Source organism: Podarcis melisellensis, assembly GCF_964234715.1.
Source record: "Podarcis melisellensis genome assembly, chromosome: 1".
Lineage (NCBI taxonomy): Eukaryota > Metazoa > Chordata > Lepidosauria > Squamata > Lacertidae > Podarcis > Podarcis melisellensis.
The window spans coordinates 50,192,587-50,214,834 of record NC_138528.1 but is presented as its reverse complement, the minus strand read 5'-3'; the positions used below and the strand labels follow the sequence as shown (position 1 = coordinate 50,214,834).

At 43.6% G+C, this 22,248-nt stretch overlaps 1 protein-coding gene across 8 annotated transcripts in view; it reads left to right on the top strand.

The window, feature by feature from the left end:
- Nucleotides 1–22,248, top strand: part of DGKZ (diacylglycerol kinase zeta) — a 133,313-nt gene that overhangs the window by 31,093 nt on the left and 79,972 nt on the right. The gene's annotated exons all lie outside the window — the stretch shown is intronic.

Sequence of the window (22,248 nt, the reverse complement as noted above, 5' to 3'; positions counted from 1 at the left end):
CTGGAAATACTGATCTCATATTCAAACACAACGTTTACGTTTATATCCTGCCTTTCCTCCAAGGAGCTGAAGGTGAAATACATGGTTCTCTTCTTGGCCATTTTATGTTCACAACAACCCTGTGAGGTAGGTTAGGGGGAGTGAGAGCGCTATTAGCCCAAGCACCCCAGTAAACTTCATGGCAGAGTGGGGATTTTAACACTGGCATCTGAGGTCCTAATCTGTCATTCTAACCATTATACCATAGGGACTCTCTTTGTAATCTCTGTGTTGCTTTTTGGACAACAGTGGCAGATTTCAGGTTTGGAGATTTCCAGAGTCTGTCAGCTGGAAAAGTCACACAGTATAGGAATGTGAACCCACAGAAAACTCTTTCTTTAGTGTACAGCATGGTTTCCTACCTCTCACAGATCACTTGAAAATTGCTGAGGTTCTTGGGGGACTGCTTAATTATTTTTCTGCCTATTGTAGCAAGTGTGGTGCATTGTGCTGGATGCTGAGTGATTAAGAAATAGAAGAAGTGATATAAATACAATTTTAAAACCAGAATTAACATTTATTATGATGGCTGTGCCATTTTTCATCTTCAACCACAAATCCACAGACACACCATGACCACAGTTCAGGAATCCCTTGGTGTACAGTTCAGGTGACCTGACACCAATGATTCCCATGATTGGAAGATTTGTGATGGCTAACATAATCTAGACTACAAGAGAGCCACAAGTAGAAAGGAAGAGCTAAAAGTGCACTGCAGAGCAGATAACTCAAGCAGGTGAGCTTAGCCACGGGCTGATAGAAATACACATACATCCACACACCATTAGTGTGCATGGGATTTTTACAAAGTATAGGCAATATATTATTGAGGAGTTATCTAGAAGACTTTATAGAAAGCTGAGACTGAGACTAGTCCTGAAGACAATTGGGGAATCCATGGCAAAAATCTCAAAACATATGCAGAAATGTTTGCTCAAGAAAGGAAGCCAAGTCACATATATATTGCCATGGATTCATGCAAACACTATCTCCTTTAAACACTGGAGAGAATGGGAAGACAGAGTAATGCTCGCTTGCGCGCTCTCTCTCTCTCAGGGAGACAGTAATTTTTAAAAGGAATTTGGCCTTACTAGGCCAGCTAAGGCTGAACCTCACTGCTTTGGGGGCTGCTATCATGGGGCCCATGTTGTCACTGGGACAAGTGCTCACTGGCTGCAGTTATGTTGCTGGTCCAGTCTCAGACCAAGCCATTTCGGGAGAAGCTGGAGGGACCAGCAGATCTAATGCCCTAATGCCACCCCAATTGCAGGTAGGCAGCTGATGGGGAATGGCTAGCAAGTCCTCACCACTACTACTGCTGCCACTGCCCGAAGCCCCACTTTCTGGGCTGAGCTGACCACAAATACTGTTGCCTTCCTTCTTGCTACAGCTTGAATCTAGTTTTGCACATGCAGGCCAGCAATGTACACGTGCTTCTGGGATTCCCCTTGCCAAGTATGAATGCCTCTCAAGGTACCCTTGCACAGAATGAACATAATTAAAAAGAGGAGAAGCAAGGGCTAATATTGCACACAATTATCAGCTATGCTGGGGGTGCTCCAAACACCCAGGGATGGGTCGTTCTATTGTGACCTACTTGAAATTGGGCTGATCTGTAGTCTGCCTGCCTTTATTCCTAGGCATTCTCCCATAATATGGCAGTTGATGGCCCTAAAAGTTAAATTAATGGATAACCAAACTAGAATGCATTGTATGTTTGTAGTTTGCTTTGACTATCATGGTCATATCAACCAAATGCACTGTATATAAATGAATTCATGTTTTCCCTGAATAAACTTTCATTTTGTTTCACAATGTTTGTGAACTTTGCCATGGATAGTTAGAAATTCGGGCCTAAGTCCACAGAAATCTCTCTTTGCTGATTCTTTCCTCTTTTTTATATGGTGGTGAATTTTGAGGTTATAAAGGCCCTGTGATAGATTTTTCATATTATATATATATATATATATATATATATATATATATATATATATATATATATACTCACTCTGTGATTTTTTTTTTTTAATAGTTCTAATTGGTCACCTCTTTCTGAATAGATACATGTGGTTATGGTAGCAGCTATTCTGTATTAAATATAGTGGTAAACCCATGCACTTATAATCAGCCTTATAAAGGCTACTTACTACCAGGTGAATGTTTAAGTACAAGGCTGGATAAAACTCTCTTAGGAGCAAGTGTGAGAATCTGGGTCCACTTGATCTGCTTCTGGAGCCATAGTATCCAGTAACTTGACGCACTGCTGATTTTCTACCTTCTGCCCAGAGATTACTATAGAAAGCAACTGCACCAGTGGTGTGGATGGGTTGTATGTAACATATTTCAGTGGGTATAGTCTATATTTTGTCAGAGCACAACATAAATCCAGCATGAATGGATGACTCGGGAATAATACTAAACATACCTTGCCCAAACCTGAATTACAGGTCCAGCTGTGATGGGGTTTATGTAGAATATTTAGAGGAGCTTAGATTCAAGAGAAATACTCCTTTTTCTCTTTTTCATTTGAGAAGTATCAGACTCTCCCTTCCTATCCTTGCAGTTCAGCTGCCCTATCTTACATGACTGAGAAAAACCAGGGCACCTGTAATTGCTGGAACAGGAATGGAAGCATTGATGAAGCATTTCTGTCTGGGGCTGTGGTAACTCTGAAGCTCAAGTTACACCATTTATGTCTTAGCGAGGGGCACTGCTTTGTTAATGAATGCCAGTCTTTCCCCTGTGATCCTTGATGATCAAATTAGCATGCAAGTAATTAGGTCTTGTATACCTAGATCCTGAAACGTTAATTATTATTATTTTTTAAAAGCTGTTAAATCTGATCAAAACTTGGATGCTAATTGATTGCTTGGGAGCAATCACTCTTCAAAGCTGGAATTTTGTAGGCTTCTGGTTTTAAGCATTTGGGGTTATATAGCACTTAAATTCAATTCACAGGTACAGGAGACACAACTGAACTGCCTGTAAAGTGTGAATTGGAGATGCTAGTCTTGGCATCACATTTTGGAAGAGCTGAACTTGGATGCATCTCTCTGGTTACTTTCCCTGTGGAGGTGGCAAAAACATCAGTGCTTGATAAAGTGTGAATTGGTTTGGCAGAGTGGTGAGGTGTTGACTTCCAGGTGAAAGAAATACAGCCAGCAGACTCAAAATATAGATAAAATCCTGCTGATGGATCCTTCTAGCTGCTAAGGGAAGTGATACCCATTTCAAAGAACTGAATATCATTCTTTATGGCAATGGCAAGGTTTCCCTTTAATATTATAAATTTCAATCTTTTTTTTCCACTTAAAAAACCTGCAAAGCATTCTCAGACACCTTTTCCTTCCAGCCCACATTATTTTTTATTTAGAAGGTTGAAGAAATGCTCCCAAGAGTTGGCTCTTTCCTACAGACAGGTAGCTGTGGAACATACTACTTTGTCAGATGCTCCTAGGAATAGTACTCTGTGTATGGAAAGCAAGCAGAAGCTGGTCTGACACCTCGTTGTTATGCTGCACAAGTGCCGTCTCACTGCGCTGATGGAGGACCTCTGTGTGGGAAGCTATTGGTATAGATGGGAAGCAGGCTGTAATTTCAGCTTCAAGGGATGTAATTAGAACCCCAGAAGACAGTGCCCTGGTATCTGATTAAGCTGTCGACAATGTGTTATGGCAAATGACTGGGCTCTCTAAAAGTCATAGTGGCTGTTGGCCAACTTTTGTGCGTAACCGTATTAGCCCATGTTTAAATAGCAAGCTTTAGTGAAGTTGCCGTTGTGACATCTATGTGAAAAAATCGGCATATATGCAAGAGGTTAAAAATCTATTTGGTGGGAGGCCGAGGCAAAAGTGTGTCCTTGTGCTAATGTGGCCTGTGCTTTCTCATTTCTAGGTCAAATTATGCACCTGGTCCTGACAGGCCTCCCACTGTGCCCCAACAAATCTGTCCCTAGGGTTTCCTCAGCTCTAGAATTAGACAGACATGTGGTCCCTTGATCACTTAGAGGTCACTAGTGAAGGATGCTGAGAGGATATTATGTGTGTCGCCTTCATTTGACTCCATGCTGGTTGAGAACTATGTAGTCATGAGGGGCAGGATGTGGTATATTTACCTGTAAAGCAGTTAAATTGGCCCTTTACTCTCACTTTTGAAATAAAATAAATCTGTGGATGACTTGGCTGCATTTTATCCCCGAATACAAGGTGAATAAAGGGATGTCTGGAACCATCTATTAAAAGCTGCATTTGGCGGATTTGGTTTGCAGCTGATTTTTCTTTCTCTCCAGATTAAACCCGAAACATCATTGTAGTCCTTGAGGGATGGAAAGGATAATTGCTGCTTTCCTCCTTGATAAATTTGATCCCTGCTTTCCTCTAGAACAGTGATTCTGAACCCTCCCCTCCAATCCCCTGCAGACTGCTTGAAAATTGCAGGCAGTCTCAGTGGACCACTTAATTTTTTCCCCTTGTTCTACATATCAAAGCACATACATTACTCAGATTTTAATAACTCTGGTCTTGTCCTTCTAATGAGATGAATGTGCCTTTTTCGTGAGCAAAGTTCTGTGAAGTCAGTTCCTCAGTCATCAGAAAGAACATACCAAGTGCAGGGCCAGGTTTGGTTGTTCTTGACTGCTCTGCAGACTTTCCTGAAAAGTGCTTGAGAGGTGGATTACTTTTTGCCTTATTTGGGGGCGTGATGTGCTAATTTCTTACTAGAGCTTTCTGGCATGGTGCTGTGCTGACCCCCATTATGTTATTCGGAGGAGCTTCCCCCCCCGTCAGAATAATTATTAATTTCCAGTGTCTGCTATCTAAGGGTGGAATTAACATAGTACTGAGTGTGCATGGGAAATAAGATCTGCTCACACAATGAGACTCTTCCTCTTGTGACCTCTCTTATGTTCCCTAAATCTGTTCTGGGGGTTCCCCAACCCTCTAGATAAGATTTAGGGGGCCCAGGGGGTAGAGAGGTGCAGAGGTCCCTTTGCACGAGCAGACCCTGCTGCATGCATGCAGCAACTTCCCACCCAAGGCTAACTTCAGAGAAGCGCACCCTCCAGCCATGCTGGTCTACCTTTGCTCTTTCATCTCATTGGAGTCCCTTTTGTTAAAGGGAGTGTTAAAACCATTCTAGTTTACACGTGACTCTCAGGCAGGATGTGAGCTAGAGGGTGAAAGCAACAAGTTTCTGTTTGCATTATGGTGACAGCTGTCGTTCAGCATGTCTGTCTGACTTCTTCTAGAATACCACCCCTAATAGCATATGGAGACTCTATAAACTCCTATGAGGGAGAAGGGTCTACACAGAAAAGAAAATTTGGGAAAGGGAGAATGTGTGTTATCACTTTGTGCCAGTATGGAGGACAATTGCTTTCTTAAAAAACTGTAGTAAGTAGGAGAGGCAATATACTTCATTCCCTAGGTGATCCTTGGTGCTGATCATTAGCCAAAAGGAACCCACGTATTTGTTGATTTCCTTCCATATATTCTGAACAGATGTGGTGGGATGTTGGCCTCTTGGTTGGAAACTTACCCTGCTTTGCCACATGAATCATCCAGTCCTTGGTTTTAATAAGATGTGTCCATAAGGGTTTTTTTTGTGTTGTTTTTTTTAAGTCGAACTACATAATTCACCCTCTTAAAATCCTGAGATGAGTCTCAGAATTATGAAACATGAAAGTGTTATAGAAGTTTTGCCAACTTCTGGTAACAAGCTTTTCAAATGCAGCCTGCTCATTTTCATAATTCCACAACTCTTAGCAGGAAACCTCATTCCTTCTTCTTTTCGACAATCAGCTGTGATAATTAAAATTAAGTTTTAGTTGGCTGACTGAGGAGGTCTAGTTTTAATTGGAGCTTTGAATTTAGGGCCCACTTGTTAATTTGTAGGCTATTTCAGTTCTGATGTGTTACTATAATAGGAAATGAAAAGGAAGGAAAGGTCACCTTTGATTTTTCTTTTTAAAACAGTGAGTGATAGCTTTATTAAATTGCAAGCTATGTCATACTTCCTTCAGGATCTCAAAATCCCTATATTCAAATGTACTTAGCTAAAAGGCAGCAGACTAATTAAATTCCTTAATTGGTTGACTGTCCTAATTCCTCCCCCCCAAACTCTGGAACAGAGTGTGATGGAATTGGTGCAGGTCCATATGGGTTTCCTTCAGCACTTGCATGTGCTTTCCCCTTTCTAGCAGTGTCTGCTTTTACCAGGATCACTGTGTTGGGAAGATGACGAGCAAGGGGCATAAACAAGGCACCCGGAGGCTTCATTGATGTGCTAAGTGTGGCAGCTAGCTATACATACTTGTGTGATTTGACATATAGGGGAAAACTTAGGTATGCTGTTTCATTTACTGGAGGGAGGGGGGTAGAGGAGCTGGGTGTGAAAGCCATAAAAGGAGAGCACATCTGAGGTAGTTTACACATGGTTTACGTTTGCATTTTGGAATGGCTGCTGACATGAAGATTGGTGAGTTGGTGAGTATTAGACAGTAGCTGTTCCCAGCTGCAAGCTTTTCCACCAGCAATCACTCTGGTCACAGACCATTTGGGTTAAATATTAGGTATGTATGATGGTTATGGGATGCGGGTGGTGCTGTGGTCTAAACCAGAGAGCCTAGGGCTTGCCGATCGGAAGGTCGGCAGTTCGAATGCCCGCAATGGGGTGAGCTCCCGTTGCTCAGTCCCTGTTTCTGCCAACCTAGCAGTTCGAAAGCATGTCAGAGTGCAAGTAGATAAATAGGTACCACTCTGTCGGGATGGTAAACGGCGTTTCCGTGCGCTGCTCTGGTTTGCCAGAAGCGGCTTAATCATGCTGGCCACATGACCCGGAAGCTGTACGCTGGCTCCCTCAGCCAGTAAAGTGAGATGAGCACCGCAACCCCAGAGTCATTCGTGACTGGACCTAATGGTCAGGGGTCCCTTTACCTTTACCTTTATGATGGTTATAGATTTTGTAGGCCCATACGAATGAGTGGGCTGGTACTAGAACCAGCAGGCTGCAGCACTAATAGGCTACTGGTAAATTTTACCACTTTTGTCTCGAGGACTTTTCAGGGACATTTTAAAGTGTATTGTTGGGGTGGACAGACAGGGGCACATGAGGCAGGTTTGGAGCATTCCAAGTGACATTTTTGAGCAATTCAAGACTTGAATTATATGAAGAAGATTCAGACATGAATACATTCCAGGGGCAGAACACATCCATGCACTGTCTGCCTTTCCCCCTGTCTCCACATGTCTCCAATTCCACCTCTCACATACTGACCATCCCTAGATTTTCTGACCTGTTTACCTTTGCTGAGCACCGACGTGTAAACTCACTGGGTTTTAAGTGTTTACTTGCAAGGGGCTGCTCTACTCACTCAACCTCTGAGCAAAGGCAACACCGCAAGTTCATGCAATGACAAGTTCAGGAAGTGCAGACAACTGTGGCACCACCTTTCCATATACTGTGCAGTATACATGTTTGGTCAGGGACCAATCTTGCTTCAGGCAAGTTGTCAGAAGAGACAGCTAGGCCAGATATGAGATGGTGACAGGACAGTTTTGTGGTATGTCTTATTCCTTCTTTGGTCATTACCTTCTTTATCAAAGAGCTGCTGTCTGAAATTCTGGAAAGGTGCTGCCAGTCTATGTAGACAGTATTGAACGAGATCAGGGTTTCCCAAATTTGGGGCTCCAGCTGTTTTTGGACTACAGTTCTCATCATCCCTGACTACTGGTCAGGCTAGCTAGGGATGATGGGAATTGCAGTCCAACAACAGCTGGAGACCCGAGCTTGGGTAACCCTGAGCTAGATGGACCAATACACTATGTCAGGTTAAGGCAGATTCCTGTGTGCCTTAATAATATCAAATAATGATATTATTATTACCACAGTAAGGTATTTAAATCCTATTTCGATTTATTTTTTTCTGGAGCCGCAGCTGTGTACTACCAGGCAGTCATACAAAGCTATCTCTGCCAGAAACTGTATGTCTTGGGACTTGGCTAGGTTCTTGTCTTACCTCACACAATAGATTTGCTGCCTTACCTGAAATGCAAATCCATATTTGCTCCAGGGTGATTCCCAACATCCCTAGGAATTTCCACTTGCCTCTCCCTTTGCTGAATTCCACACAAATCTGAATGTCTTTGCTTTAGTTTTGTCCCCCTTGGGCTATGATGATAGTTAGAAGAAGTGTTTGCTTTCTATGAAAAGCTACTGCGCATTTTGGAATGCCAGAAGGAAGTTAGTGACTCCTCTCCCACCATACAAAAGTGGTCTATTAACAGCATGATGGATCTGAAAGCACATGAAACCACTACTTTGACTGTCTTGAAACCACTTGTGTACACCTTCGGTTCTCTGATGGAGGAAATATGGGATATAAATATAGAAACATTAACCAATAATTGTTTAGGAGATAGCTAGACTCTGTGGCAGAAGGAGACAGGTGCCTTTTTTTAGCAGCAGCAGCGCTTGCTGTAGATTTTGAAGGGAGCAGCTTAACCCATTATAATCTCACTAAAATGAGAGAAGCTTCACTTTCTGAAATTCTGTGCAGCTGTTTTAAAGTATAATGACCTACTCCCATACTGAATCTGGCAACTCTTAGACCACATAGGTGGGTGGGGAGACATAGCTTTGCAAATACATTTTTTCCTATTCGTGGCATGCCTGCTTCCATAGTCCCTCCTTGTCAAGCTTGTTACTCTTTCCACTGATACAGCAGGGGGCCAGCCAGAACAGTTATGGCACCAGCAGCCCTTTTAAAGGGTGGGGGCACTGAGTCAGTTGCCCATGTGTCGCATGTTGAAGGGGAGCTACATAAACATTGGCATTGCTACCAACCCATCCCTTGCTGAATTCCACTCACTTGAGCTCCATAAATCCAGTGGGGAAAATTGCAAAGCAGACTTCACAGCAACCTGAGAAAGTGATGGTTACAACCACAGACGGCTCTCACTGTTGCAGCCCAGCCCAAGCATAGTCAGATCTTTGAGGGTGCTCCCCTCACTGTCTGTTTCTGGTTGGCCAACACACTTGCAAAGGAGGAGGGGAACAGTTCTAATTGGACGCTACCAGGAGAGGAAAGAGAGAGGCCAATTAGAACTGCTCTCTTCTGATAGCATCCAGTTGTGAAAGACAGTGTGTTCACTAGTGCTTCCAAGGTGTAGGAAATAATTACAGTGCATGGAGACCCCTTTCCTGACAAATTACCGTATTTTTCGCTCTATAGGACGCACTTTTCCCCCTCCAAAAATGAAGGGGAAATGTGTGTGCGTCCCATGGAGCGAATGCAGGCTCCTTGGCTTCATCGATAGCAACACGAAGCCTCCAAAATGCAGTATGAGTGCTCCCTCCGCACTCAGCTTTGCATTGCTTTCGCTGAAGCCTGGAGAGCAAGAGGGGTCGGTACGCAGCGACCCCTCTCGCTCTCCAGGCTTCAGGGATAGCCGGCTGAAGCCTTTGGAGCGCAGCGGGAACTCGCGCTGTGCTCCGAAGGCTTCGGGTTCCTTTTGCTGAAGCTGGGAGAGCAAGACTCTCCCAACTTCAGCAGAGGGAGAGCTGTGCAGAGCGCCTTCAGCAAAGCAGGAGGAGAAATGGAAGGGGCTCTGTTTCTTCTGCCGTTTCACTGAAGGGGCGCTGAGCAGAGAGGGGGAGATTTTTTTTTTCTTGTTCTCCCCCCTCTAAAACAAGGTACGTCCTATAGAGCGTCCTATGGTACGTCCTATAGAGCGAAAAATACGGTACAGTATATGAAGTTGTCTGTATTATGTATTATGATAGGGGGGGTGATGCCAGAAAATATGCAACATGGTGTCTTGAACGGGTACTGAGGAGCTGCATTTGTGCATCTGGTTTCTCTCTCTCTCCTTTTCACACATATATATTAATTTTATACCCCACTTCCAAATAAAGTTTTATTGGATCTTTTGTGGTGTCTTACATGAAGCTTGAATATTGTAGCATTATTGTAGCAGTAGTGTTCTCAAATTTCCAGTTCTGACTTTCTGGAATGTAACTTTCTGGAATGTGACTCTAAGCAACAAAGCATGGGAAATAAATGGGTGTGATGTAGCAGGTATGAATTACAAGATGTGTTGTATCAGTGCACACTGTGTGCATGAATTACAGTGGACCCCAGCAGAGATTCTTGGGCCACACCAAAAGAAAGCCAAAACATCATTGCAAGTAAATCTAATAAAATGTTGTCTTTTACAAACATACAACCTTAACATGCTGCTTCTGATGTGAAAACTAAATGCCTTCAGAAAAAATTATATACATATTTGGGGGGGGGTTAAGGCTGCTTGGGGTCTTAAAAAAAAAAAGAACTGGGTTAGCGTTGTATGCTTACTGCACAACTCCTGCCTCACAATAGGACCCCCCCCCAAAAAAAGTTGGATGCTGCTGCAACAGTAAAGTCACCCCCATCAATGAATGTGCCCACTTGGCAGGAATGAGCAATATAACCTGGTGGCAGCTGCTTTTTGTGCTCTTTTTCTCCTGATCTTAATATGGGAACAGAAAAGGATGAAAGCCTAAGTACATCGATCGCATCCTTTCTTCTGATGGGAGAGAGGAATTGAGAGCAGCCATAGCATGTTGCTAGATTTCTCCACAGCTGAAGGACTACACTGGAGTAGTGGAGTGTTGTGGCTGCTGAGTCTTCACTCAGAACTTAACTGCATTCAGAATGGGGTCCCATATCTGGTCACTTGGAGGCCAAATCAGTGAGTGCCAAATTGCACTCAGGAGCCTACACCTTAGAGTAGCACAGTGTCCTTAACATTCAGGGCTTTCCTGGTGAGAAGGGAAAACTACTTCTATATAGCATTTGATGATACATAATAAACATTCCCCCTTCCTGCCATTATTGAAGATGAGTTTTGCTTGTTATTGCTGTTCCACAGCATAAGTGTTGTGGGCCATGCTTTCACCAGGTAAGCTCCATCAACCCACACAGTTTTGTGATTGAATGGGAGCTCTGCATCCCTCAGGCATGCCTGCTGAAAGCTAGGCTCGGCTGATCTGGCTTAAGAAAACTTTCCATTGGCTTTGGTGCACAGGAGTTTGTGCAGTTTTTTATTCCCCCCCTCCCTTCAGTCAGTCAGTGTTGCCTGACAGTACTTTAGAATACCTTGTTCTTTTGCTTTTCAATCAAGGTGGGATGCTTTGTAGCAGGGATGGCGAACCTACGACCCTCAGGGTGTGTCTGGAGTACAACTCCTGGCATCCCTGGTTATTGACCATGCTGGCCTGGGGTGATGCAGGAGTTTGAGTCCGACATCTGGAAAGCCACAAGGTTCCTTAACCCTGCTCTACAGTGGAAGTAAATCCATGCTTATGTGCTGTCATCTTAAGAGACAAAAACTTCCTAACCCCGAAAATGTGCTTGCCAGGATATTCTCTGGCATCTTGTCTTTTTTGGCCCGGATTAGATCTCTGGGCATAGCCCAACACATGCAATTATCTGCAAATTAGGGAGATGGGTTAATTTCTCTGTTCTAGCATGCATAGAGTTGAGACTTGCTCAAAATAATTTCGCAAACTGGGGTGATTAGGATAGCACAAGCTGTTTTACTGACATATTAAGGACAATCTCTCGTTGGAGAGATTGGTTCATCGTTTAAGCCCCACAGCTATCCTGGCATGTGATATATAAATGACATTTCTAATGTCTGTTCAGAATCTTGCCGCTGTTTAATTGGCATGTATTTGCAGGGCAGCCATGGCACTTCATCACTTGCTTCAGCCCTCTCTCCAAGTGCTGTGGGCAAAAAGGATTTCTGTGATGGGTCATATCAACAAGGGCCTATTAGCTGGGATGGAGCAGTGGTGAAAAGTAACTGAGGGAGAGCCTGTTTTCAGCTTTCATTCATTACCCTGTCTTCAATTACTGACACCAGAAACCCTCTGTTCTGATAAGAAGTGGTGGGAGAAACAATGGGAAGGTAGCTTGTTCTGATATTCCAGGGCTGTGATATCACCACAAATGTGGCATCCACAACACTCTGTCCTGGGAAAACAGTTGCTCATAATCTGAGTGTGATGTGGGTGTGAGGTTGTGGAAGAGGAAGCGGCAACTTCCTCTGAACCCAGAGCTGCTGTAGGTTGGGCTCCTGCATTTTGACAACAGGCCTATTTCTGTACCTTGTAATTGTCTTAAGGGAAGTGTAGAATAATTGGCTGCAGTGCTGATTGAGGGAAGTGCATGGTACATGCATCCGGGTTGTAGCTTGGTAATTCTTCTAATTGGGCTGATGAGTGGCAGGTGGTGAGCACTAATTGCCTTTTGAGTTTTGTTCTTGTCTTGGAGGTATGCTTGGGGTGGGGGTTTCTGGAGGAAGGTAGCAACAGGGGAATTGAGATGGGGGACAGTGCGCTATTTTCATTTTCTTCTAAATTCTAGACCTGGCAGTGAAGATGACACCCAGCAGTAATAGGGCAGATGCTGGGAATACTCTAAAATTCCTAACAGGAGATGAATAGGAAGGGAAAGTCTGCATCTGTAGTTCTGCTGTGAAGTGAAGCTCTTACCTCTCAAGTGTACAGCATAGTTTGAATGTCAATACTCTATTTTTGTGTGTGGAAGAAAAATATAGAACATAGTGTAGCTAGTTTCTCACCCCCAGTGTGACCAGAGTGTTGCATTCTAGAGGATGTGGGAAGCCTAGGTTCAGCCATATAAAGCTTAGGAAGTGACAATGGACATGTTTCTCAGTTCTACCTACCCTGAAAACTTGGTATCATGCTAAAGTGGTACTTTGGGGTGAAAGGCAAAAATACAAATGAAATAAAAACATTACTTAGGCTTTCCTTTCTAGTCTCCGTATTGCTGCTGCAGCCTACCACTACTGCATTTACTGCATCCAGTGGTCATTATCACCAAGTAAGGGTTTCACTAGAAAAGAACAAGACCTGTGAGTTCTTGGCGATAATCACTAGTTCATCAAAGGTCACAGGAAAAGCTTCCCTAACCCTACCCGTTTCGAGAGGATGCAAAAACCAAAACAACCTTCTGAATGTTTTGGGGGAATATGAACAGAAGTATTGTTTATTTATTGCATTTATGTCCCACTTTTTCCTCCAAAGAGCTAAAGGTGGCATACGTGATTCTCCCTCTCTTCCTTCAATCCCAACAACAGCCCTGGGATGTAGGTTAGGCTGAGAGGCAGTGACTGGCCTAACGTCACCCAGTGAGCTTCATGGCAGAGGGGGTGGGGTTAGAACCCTGGTCTCCCAGTTCCTAGTCCAGGACTTTAACCACTACACCACACTGGCTCCTAGATGACATCCCTAACTCGTAAGAGCCAAGCTATATGCAGCAGTAGTTATGTGCTTAAACAAGTGTGCTTTAACCTCCCTGCTTTTATTTCGTGGAAAAGGATGCCAGAGGGCCCTGATCCAGAAAGTTCTCTAAATCTGACTCAGGGCCCTGCAAAAGTTCTCTGCTGAAAATGGCTCCTTCATTGCTTTCTGCCCTAGATGTAGTGTTTATTTCAAACAGTACCTTGGGGGGGGGGGATAGCGATCGTGTAGGGGGTGATTTTCAGCAGGAAACAAGTGTGATCTGGATTGGAGACCCATAGCTGCTGCTGCTTCAAAATAGAAGCAGGCACGTTAGTACAATTTTTAGCACATCCATCTTAACATCATATGTAGTTTTGCACTAACGGTTCTGTTTGTGATTGGTCAAATGAAATTGAAGCTGTAAGCAAGAGTCTGCAACAGTGGGAGAAGGAGGAAATTCCAGCAGTGCCTGTGTGTTTTAAAATTTGTTTTCATGTATGGGGGGGGGGTGCAGTGCTGTATAGTATTGCCAACCTGCAAGTCTTAACCAGGCTTGTCTCAAGCCTGCAAGGAAACCTGCAAGTGCTCCCTTTAGACGGCTTTTTAATTCTTAGTTTCTTGTGGAGGGAAGGGAGCAGTTCTTCATGTGCAGAGCTGTTTGCCTGTTTTGTTCTTTCTGCCCTACTGAATTTGAGGCCTGACCTGCTCCATGGCAAGAGGCTTTCCAGTAGAGTCATGTTTTCATATATCATATGGTGCCTGCGGATTTGATCTTGCTTGTACTTTGAGTGATGTCTGAGAAGAAACACATCCCAGAAGGGAACATAGCTTAGCTTACTGTCTGAACTGGTGCCCAGGCAAGACGTTGTGAGCCTCAGCTGCCACACCCTTGTACTTTCATGTCCTAATGTTGAGCCGTGTTGAGAGAGGGCAAACCACAATGGGCCCCAAGCTATCTGTGCCTTGACACTTGCATGAGACCGGGTTGCCATGGCTAATGAATCATATGGACTTGATTCCCAGCAGTAACCTCTTGGGGTGCACTGCTTTTCTACTTGTGGCACATGGTAGACTGGGTGGGCAATACTGCCTTTTTAGGCAAACAGCTGAACTAAATGGACCTCCGGAACGAATTAAGTACTTAACCCGAGGTACCACTGTATAAGGGTCTGGTGAGTTCTGTTTCAGTGTATTTGAAGAAGTGTTCATGCACACGAAAGCTCATGCCAATAACTAACAGTTGGTCTCTAAGGTGCTACTGGAAGGAATTTATTTATTTGTTTTGTTTTGTTTTGTTTTGTTTTGTTTTGTTTGGGTTCAGCACTGATCTTAAAAAGAGATACTTGGACTTAGCCTTGGTACAATTTAGTCCTAAGTGGGGGTGACAAATAGAGAACTTGCTGGGGTGGGGATTTTTATGGAGGAGGATGTCACTCTTTGATTATAAAGAGCTTACAAATTATGCTGGCAAAGGATATGGAAGTACTGCTTAATTTCTAATAACAGAAGTATTGAGGCTTAGACCTGCGTTACTGACATGCCATATGGTCTGGGGTTTAGATCCTTAATTTTGAGTGGGTGGGTGGGAGCAAAGGGGGTCATTGGATTAGCTGCAGTTCTTCAGTAATGAGAAAAGTGCATTCTGTACAGGGGGTAGACAAAGTGGTACCCTCCAGCTCCCATCAGTCCCAGCCAGCAGGGTTAGTGGTTGGGGATGAGCTGTAGTATAGCATCTTCTGGAGGCCATTGTGTTGGCTTCCCTGCTGTACGTGTTTGTTTGTTTTTTGGTACACAAGAGATTTGTGTGTGAATGCAAGTACCTTGCTTGCTGATAACCCACAAAATCTAGGTGTAGAGTGCTGTTGGCATTAGTGGAGTGGCATGAACAAGCAAGGGAAATTTTGAAGGCTGTGGGTTATAGAACCCAAAGAGGAGACCAGGAACTAACTAACTAACACTCTCTCTCTCTCTCTCTCTCTCTCTCTCTCTCTCTCTCTCTCTCTCTGTGTGTGTGTGTGTGTGTGTGAGTGAGAGAGAGAGAGAGAGAGAGAAAGAGAGAGAATTGCATCATATTGGTTGGAACGTATCATCCCAAAATTCAAAGTGTGCATGTGTGACAGAGAGAACAAGAGCGAGAAAGCAGGAATTTTCAGCCTGCTGAAAGCTACACCCAGTAACAAACTCTGTTCTTGGGTAGAATTGTGGAACACAACGAACCCTCCGAATGCCCTGTTGTGGAAGGTTGAGCAGAGAAAACTATTAGCAGTAGGGGTGACATAGAAGGGAGGAGTTTTATGTGTGGGTTTTCTCTTTGCTTTTGTTCATGACACACAATGAGACGGTTTCTCAACTAGATATGGTGAGCCTTCTATATTTAGCCTTCAGCTCAACTCTTTTGGAGCTCCAGTTTCTCTTTGTGTTCCCAGGTGACCCCCTGAGCTGACACAAGTCAAACCCACGCCTCTCCACTCTGATAATGAAGTGGAGTCCTTCCCTTCCTGAAGGTTGTTGCTTTGAATGTGATAGATCAACCATGGATGAAGGGCACTGCCTCAGATGGTTACCTTATATGATTCAACTGCTCCTGATCCCCACTAAAATATGAAATGATTCTGGGCTGTTTATATGACTTTGTCCCCTGGGGTGTAATTGTGTATGTATGTCACGTACCGGTAAACTTGTACCAGTAGTATGTGGTAGCTTGCCAATGAGATGAAAGCTTTTTAAGTAACCAAATAAGGCTTTGGAGATGGGATCAAACCACTTTTGTGGTTGTCTATAATTCCATTGATGGATTTTGTATGGTAATGTGGTGTAATTTATTCCTTAGTGCAAGATGGTCCTCTACAATATAATAATAATAATAATAATAATAATAATAATAATAATAATATAATAATAATAATAATAATAATAATAATAATAATAATAACAACAACAACAATGTGTATTGTACAGTGGTACCTCAGGTTAAGTACTTAATTCGTTCTGGAGGTCCGTTTTTAACCTGAAACTGTTCTTAACCTGAAGCACCACTTTAGCTAATGGGGCCTCCTGCTGCCGCCGCGCCGGAGCCCAATTTCTGTTCTTATCCTGAAGCAAAGTTCTTAACCTGAAGCACTATTTCTGGGTTAGCAGAGTGTGTAACCTGTAGCGTATGTAACCTGAAGCGTATGTAACCCGAGGTACCACTGTAGTTGTATAATTTTTGTGTGTGGTGAGGAAGTTTCATGGGGTTGTCATAAAGCAGGGAGCTGCTGGACTAAAGCTCCCATCATCTTTGGCCAAGGATTATGCTGTCTGGGGCTAATGGACACTGGAGTGCAACACCAATCCATCCATCCATTCATCATTTTATTTTTATGCTGCCTTTCCAAAGTTAAGACCACGCTCAAGTCTGTTTACAACATATAAAAATGACATAACTACAAACATAAAAAGTAGTCATAAACAATAAACAAAACATCAAAAAGAACACAGCCAAATTTAGCAATTTCCACATAAATCATAATACAAAATAAAGATACAAAATATAAACAGCAACAACCGAAAGCAAAAACCCCTAAACAGTACCTCAGCTTCCAACATCTGGCGGGCACCACGTTGATGGACTCTGCTGTAGCATCACTGGTTTTCTGTGGCTTCTAAAGCTTTTCCATGTTCAGAGTTTCCTGAGATCTCAACAGAGGGCTGGACTTTGGGAACATGTATGTCTGTGGAACATACGGCAAGATGGATGCCAAATGGTGACTGGGCCATTGGAGAGTGCCTGTCTGCCATTCATCCATCTGTGCCCACCATTTTGCTGCATGCTTAGTGAATATGAAAAATGCATAATTATCCCCGTCTTCACATGCATGCATATACCTTGTGTTTATTTCCAGAGGGCAAAAATGATAAAAATAATAATCCTATATAGGCCTTTTGGTGAACTGGGAAAAATTACTCAGAGAATTATTTTGGGGCTCATGCTGATAGTAAGGCAGGGTGGTAGAACAAAAGCCACACAGCAAGTCTTACTTTTTGCCCAATAAAGGAAAATATATGGCATGCTGATGGGAGAGCATAAGCTGTATTGAATATAGCACTGAAGCAGACGTGTGGGCTGTGTTGTAATGTTAACCGTCCTCCTTTCACACTTTGTTGGATTAAAAATATCTGCTAAGTAAAAGTATCGGTTACAAGTTGCTATTAAATGCAGAGTTTCCAGCGCAGAATTCAGTTTGCCTTTTAGAAAAGGACTGTCACAACTGCTAACTGCTGTGTGTGAGAGGCTTGTCCAGCTTCCTACAATATCCTCAGGCTGGTTGAAGACTTAGTCTTATTTCCTGTGTTTTAAGACAGAACCTTTCATCAGGCTCATGTGCTTTGGAAAATATTAAATACAGGAAAATCTGTGCCTGACCATCTTGGGCAGAATTTTACTTTAGCAGCCTGCTGCCCCGACTTTTCCTGTCCTGGATAAATTTAGTGGAATGCTCTGATTTGGTTTGGTTAAAGTGACTTTGCATTCTGTACAGGTGCTCTTACAGTGCAGGCACCCTAGAAAACTCTAGTACAAGGGTCAGCAACCTTTTTCAGCTGTGAGCCGGTCCACCGTCCCTCAGACCATGTGGTGGGCTGGACTATATTTTGGAGGGGGGAAATGAACGAATTCCTGTGCCCCACAAATAACCCAGAGATGCATTTTAAATAAAAGCACACATTCTACATATGTAAAAACACCAGGCAAGCCCCACAAATAACTCAGAGATGCATTTTAAATAAAAGGACACATTCTATTCATGTAAAAACACGCTGATTACTGGACCATCCGTGGGCCAGATTGAGAAGGTGATTGGGCCGCATCCAGCCCCCGGGCCTTAGGTTGCCTACCCCTCCTCTAGTATATGTTCATCTTACGAGTGCTGTGCATCCAAACTGAGTCTTTGCAAGTTTTTCCCCTTTTTTTGTAGCTGAACACTTACTGCAACCCTCACTTCTGCCACTGCCAAAGTCTTTGTTAAAACTGTCAGACTCCTTTCTCACTTTCTTGCAAAGAACGATACAGAAAGGGTCTCTGCCTGAATCATGTTTTCATTACATAATTTGGGCAGTCTTTTCTCCTTAGTTTATGACTGTACCCATAATTGCTTGTTATATTCCAATCTTTCTGTATTGTTCCTTTTGTTTGAGGCATTTGTTGTCTACCACTACCACCATTGCTTCTGTGAAGCTCGGAACAGCTGCCCTACATGGTATGCAAGGTGATCTTCTCGGTCCAAGAGGCTTAGGTTCATGTAGTGAATGACATCAGCTATCTTTTTATTCATTATCTGCTTCCATTTTCAGAGAGCCTGCCTTTGTTTTGCACATGTCCTTGGGTTGATGTATCTGCTACAGTTTGTAGGCGGCAGCAAAAAACACATTTCTTGTCCCAAAGGACTTACCAGATGGTCTAACAGACTGAACGTTTTCCAAACACCAGAGGAGGCTGATTTCTGTTGTTCAGGCAGCAATACTTTCAACCCCCTAACCATTGCTAAAGGAACTGTGTGTGTGTGTGTGTGTGTGTGTGTGTGTGTGTGTGTGTGTTTGGAATCAATCAGGCATTCCAGCTCTAACCCTGCCTCCCCTTACATGTGCTTACATTCACACCTGCTCTTTCTTGCTCTTGCAAGCATTTTGAAATGCTTTCTGGATGCCCTGCAGACCATCTCCTGCCATTGCTAATGGTCACTGCTGAGCTCTTAATGCACTTCTTCTTAAGCTATTCCTGGCAGTGCCAGCTAATGGCAAGCTTTAGTCATGATACAAATATGGTCACAGACCTGGACGTGGGTGTATTCCAATAAATGCTGTTCTGAGGCCCTCTCCAGGGGTTGGAGAGAACAATCTAGACAGCCACTTCTTTTTTCCTTTCCTTTCCAGTGGTTTCGCAATGGCAGTCTTCAAAGGTTCAGAGCAGGCTTGTGCTAGGAGTGTACGACTGGTAGGCACTTGGACTGAAGTGGACTTCCCGTCCATGTAGTATCTGTGCGTTATGTTATGTTATTTATTTTTAGTTACTCAGTTTGTATACCACCCTTTATCAAAGGATCTCGGGGCAGTGTACAACATTAGAAACACATTACAGAAAATTAATGATTAAAAAATAAAACCATAGTAAAAAGCATAGTGATAGACAGCCTAATAGCTAAATAATCTCAATAGTAACAGTCCTCTCCTCCACACTTTCATAGGCTATAGGTTATTTAACAGCCATAGGTCTGGGTTAAAGAGGAATGGTTTTGCCTGGCATGTAAAGACATGTAATGATGGCGCCAGGTGAGCCTCTCTTGAGGAGAGCATTCCACAATCGGGGAGCCACTACAGAAAAGGATATTTTTTCTTGTTGTCACCCTCTGAACCTCTCTGGAATGGAGGACATAAGAGAAGGGCCTCAGGTAACAAGCGCAGTGTCCAGGGCTGTTTGTATGGGGAGAGGTGGTCCTTAAGATATTAAGGTCTTTTGCTGTGTAAGTCTTTATAGGTCAACACCAGCACTTTGAATTGGGCCCAGAAACTAATCTGCAGCTTGTGCCAGGATTGGTGTCATATGCTCAAACCGTCTTGTTCTAGTAAACAATCTGACCATTGCATTTTGAACCAGCTGAAGTTTCCTAACCGTCTTCAGAGGCAGCCCCATGTATAACACATTGCTGTAATCCAACCTATTTGCCCTCCTCTGATTTTTCACTAGTCACTGTCCAACTACTTTTGAGTATCACATTACAGTCATGTGGACTAGAAACTTTTTTTTTATTTAAAAAAGCTGAGATTCTCTGTATGGCAGATTCAAAACTTCCATGTATGAATCTCCCAGATGCACACTATACAGCTTGCACACACTCCATACAATTAAAACATATTTGGGGCAGACAAATTTCTCCACTTCAGCTTAACTACATTGCAGAACAATTGTAGGCGGAAGTCCCTGCATCAGTATGTGGCTAAAAAAAGAGTTATGGTCAGGCAAATTTTGATTTATATCTTTCATGGTTGTACATATTCAGCCCCAGTACACACCGTGATGAGCAACTGAGTAGGAAATACTGGGAGGACGAGGCGATTCATGGTAGGGTGTTTTTTAAGAAAACAAATCTGTGTAGGCAGAAGATCTGTGCAGCTCAGGGGAAAGTTTTGTGCGTGGGGGAAATGACACGGGTCACTCTAATTACATACCAGACAGAGGATGTGAATCTGTTATGGTAACTCATGGAGCTGATCACAAGATGCCACACAGATGCAAGCCAACGTGGAATGAAACAAGTCCACCGGTACTGCCGATATGGTCTTCTGCGTTGGCTGAAGACGCTGGCTTCTCCAATCCAAGACCTTCTGTCTTTTGTAAGCCCCAAGACTTACCACTGTTGCTCTGGAAACACAGGTGGAACTTGGAGCTGCAGCTGTGCAAATGGCCCATTCCCTGCCCTCCAAGCACATACACAAAGAAAAAGTTGTTGCCACAAACAACCAAGTTTGTTCAGCTGCTGTGAGAGGCTGTACACGGCTGACAACTTAGGAAGAAAAAGAGAGGGGAACCTCAAAGGATGCTGTTTTGTCACAGAGGTTCGCCAGAAAGTTTGCAGCACTTGATGAGGTTTTTAGTCTAACATAAAGCTCTTCATTAGAGGCCATAATACTTCCACATTTCCTACATGGGGAGGTTTCTCTTTCTCTCTCTCTCTCTCTCTCTCTCTCTCTCTCTCTCTCTCGGAGTGTACACCCTCAAGAAAAAAAACTTTGCAGGAGGTATGAAATTAATGTTGCCGCTGTTACACCACTACTCTAATAAACATTTTCACAGCACCTTTTGAGGTTTGCCTCTACTCCTTTCCTCCCCCGCCCCCGCTGATTTTGATATCTAGTGCTAACTTCTTTATTTTTGTGACAATACGACTGTAGCCCAGATACGCATTTACTTCCCAGGGCCCTGGCACTACCAAAGGCCTCCCTCACCTTCCCTAGCTGATGTTGTCAACATTTCATCCTATCTGGACCTAGGAAGCCCACTTGTAGGATGGCACGAGGCCTACTATCTAGAGTGTACTCATGAGCCAGCTCCAAGGTGGTTTGAGGCCCTTATCTTGAAGGAAGAGTGGGTGGGGGAGATCCCGGTATCTAGCGACTGATCTTTTTGTGTAGGCTGCCAAGTGCCGAAGCTTACAGATCACCCGCCCCCTTTGCCCACAGCACGGTAGAGGGAGGGGAGTGTGTGTCAAGCCATTCGCTTGCCTGCTTCATGTGAAAGTTCTTTCTCAATCGGATTATTTGAATCGCATCTTCTCCTGCCACTAGTGGCTGCTGCCTTGAGCTGTCCTGGTTCTGCACTAAGCTGCTTAGCCGCCGACCGTGTGGGGTCGCCACCCAAAAGCATAGTTTGCCCCATAGTCTGGGGAAGTATACTTGGCTTTCAGGTTCGCCTTTGGGATACTGCCGGTAGACAGGTTTAAAAGCAGCCGTTGTCCCACTCTCGCAAACCTTTGGGTATGAATTGAATCGGGATCTCACAGCAAAACAGAATACATTTAGCAGGGCTTATTTGGAAAGAAAGCAGTAGTCAAAGCACATCAGATGCAGAATGCATAAAAACAAGTATTCCCAGCTAATTACTGATCTTCACATATAGTATGGCAGGATGGAGCTCTTTAATTTATGGAACTAAATTGTCAAAATACCAGCTAGAGGGTATTACTAATGCAGTAACGCCCCTTCAAAGTAGTCAGAGCTGGCTGTGTCGTTTGCTCTTCCCCCAAAACTTAATCTCAGAGGATGTTAACCAGGCCTCTTTTCCTTCTGTCACCATAATCATGCATTGTAAGACAAATTCCAAAATCCAGTCAGGGAATTGCTAAATGTGATCTGATTAAAGGGCTACACAAATGCTGGGGGTACTCA